Here is a 2548-nt window from a genome sequence, read left to right on the forward strand (position 1 = left end):
AGAAAAACGGAGCCTGAGGAATCAGGCTCCCTGACTTCAGACTATACTACAAAGCTACAGTAATCAAGACAGTATGGTACTCGCACAAAAAAAGACATATAGATCAATGGAACAGCATAGAAAGCCCAGAATAAACCCACTCACATATGGTCACCTTATCTTTGATAAAGGAAGCAGGAATGTACAGTGTACAAAGGACAGCCTCTTCAATAATTGGTGCTGGGAAAACTGGACAGGTACATGTAGAAGTATGAGATTAGATCACTCCCTAACACCATACAGAAAAATAAGCTCAAAATGGATTAAAGACCTAAATGTAAGGTCAGAAACTATCAAACTCTTAGAGGAAAACATAGGCAGAATACTCTACAACATAAATCACAGCAAGATCCTTTTGTCTCACCTCCTGGAGAAATGGAAATAAAAACAAAAATAAACAAATGGAACCTAATGAAACTTCAAAGTTTCTGCACAGCAAAGGAAACAAGACCAAACGACAACCCCAGAATGGGAGATAATATTTGCAAATGAAGCAATTGATGAAGGATTAATCTCCAGAATTTATAAGCAGCTCATACAGCTCAATAACAAAATAAACAACCCAATCCAAAAATGGGCCGAAGACCTAAATAGACATTTCTCCAAAGAAGATATACAGACTGCCAACAAATACATGAAAGAATGTTCAACATCATTAATCATTAGGGAAGTGCAAATCAAAACTACAATGAGGCATCACCTCACACCAGTCAGAATGGCCATCATCAAAAAATGTACAAACAATAAATGTTGGAGAGGGTGTAGATAAGAGGGAACCCTCCTACACGGTTGATGGGAATGTCAATTGTTACAGCCACTATGAAGAACAGTATAAAGGTTCCTTAAAAAACTAAAAATAGAGCTACCATATGATCCAGCAATCACACTCCTGGGCATATAACTGGAGAAAGCCATAATTCGAAAAGATACCTGTTCTCCAATATTCACTGCAGCACTATTTACGAAAGCCAGGACATGGAAGCAACCTAAATGTCCATTGATGGAGGAATGAATAAATAAATGTGGTATAGACCACAACTGACGACGTAACTTCCACTTTGGGCCTTTTTCCAGGCTCCCTGTTGCAAACTGCTTGTGACTAGCAACCATCCAAGCAAGAAACCTGTGTAAGTTGCTGCAGAAATGACTGTGCACAGCCCGTGGGGGACAGTCACAAAAGAGTTTCTCCTTGGGATTATATGACCTCTTTTCAGTTTTGAAGTTAGACATAGGAGAAGGAAGATCTGCTCACAACAGACTAAAGTGCCCAATCTCAGGTTTGGGTTTTCTGGACTCTGTTTTTTTCTGGTAAATAAACCCTGAGGACTGATCAGCTCTTGCAGGTCTAAAACCATGGCCTATGAAGCAATAACTTTCAGGGATGTGGCCAAAGAGTTCTTTCAGCATGCGTTAGAATTTCTTGATCCTATTCAGAAGAAGTTGTACTATGATGTGTTGATGGAGAAAAATAGTAATTTGGTCTTAGTGGACCATTCCATTTATAAGCCAGACATAATTGTGATACTGGAGCAAGGAGAAGAATGCTGAATGGTTGTGAGAGAAGAAACAAGAAGCTGGATTATAGATTTGGATTCAAGTTATAAAATAATCAGCTTTAGAAAGACATTTATATCTGGAAAAATCCATCTCTTTTTTTGCATCGGAGAATTCATAGTGGTGAGAAACAGTATGAAGATGAAGAATGTGGGAAGGCCTTTAGTTATGCCTCAAACCTTGCTCAACATGGAAGAGTTCAGGTTGGAGCAGACAGCCAGGACTCCAAGATGACATCAGTTGTACCACTGAAGGAGAAGAAGCTCCTGGATATCAAATTAAAGGAGCTGCCTAGCTGGATAATAATGTGGAGTTTCATCCCTAAAGGCATTACTGGAGCGTTTCAAATAGGTTATTACTGATATTACAACAAGTATTTCAACGTGAAGAAAGGGAGCATCACTGAGTTTTCTATGGTGCTGGCAGCTTATGTGATTTTCAACTACTGCTGTTCTTACAAGGAACTTGAATATGAGCAGCCAAGTGAGTACCACTGAAGAGGGTGCACTCTGCATTCTTGACCATGACCTTTGCCAGGCACCCCTGAATCCTTTCATATCCTAATGATGACTGGTTAAAAAAAATCTGTCTTAGCAACTTTCAAGTATGTAATACAGTATTATTAAGCATACTCACCATGCTGTACATTATACCTCCATGACTTATTTATTTTATTATTGGAAATTGCAGCTTTTGACCACCTTTACCCATTTCACTCACTGTTTCTGGCAACCATCAATCTGTTCTCTTGTATCTATGGTTTCAGTTCTATATTTTTGTTTTTGACTTTTTTTTTTTTTAGATTTCACATACAAATGAGGTCATACAGTATTGGTATTTGTCTTTCTCTGTCTGACTTCACTTAGTATAATGTCCTCAAGATCCATCTATGTTGTCACAAATGGCAGGATTTCCTTCTTTTATGACTGAATAATATTTTATTGTGTATATGCCA

The 2548-nt window shown here is 38.3% G+C and overlaps 1 pseudogene; it reads left to right on the plus strand.

Annotated features, from left to right (window-relative positions):
- The first annotated feature begins 1823 nt into the window (after positions 1 to 1823).
- On the plus strand, positions 1824 to 2090 carry LOC116747974 (annotated as a pseudogene).
- The last annotated feature ends 458 nt before the right edge of the window (positions 2091 to 2548 follow it).

This window comes from Phocoena sinus, chromosome X, assembly GCF_008692025.1.
Source record: "Phocoena sinus isolate mPhoSin1 chromosome X, mPhoSin1.pri, whole genome shotgun sequence".
NCBI lineage: Eukaryota > Metazoa > Chordata > Mammalia > Artiodactyla > Phocoenidae > Phocoena > Phocoena sinus.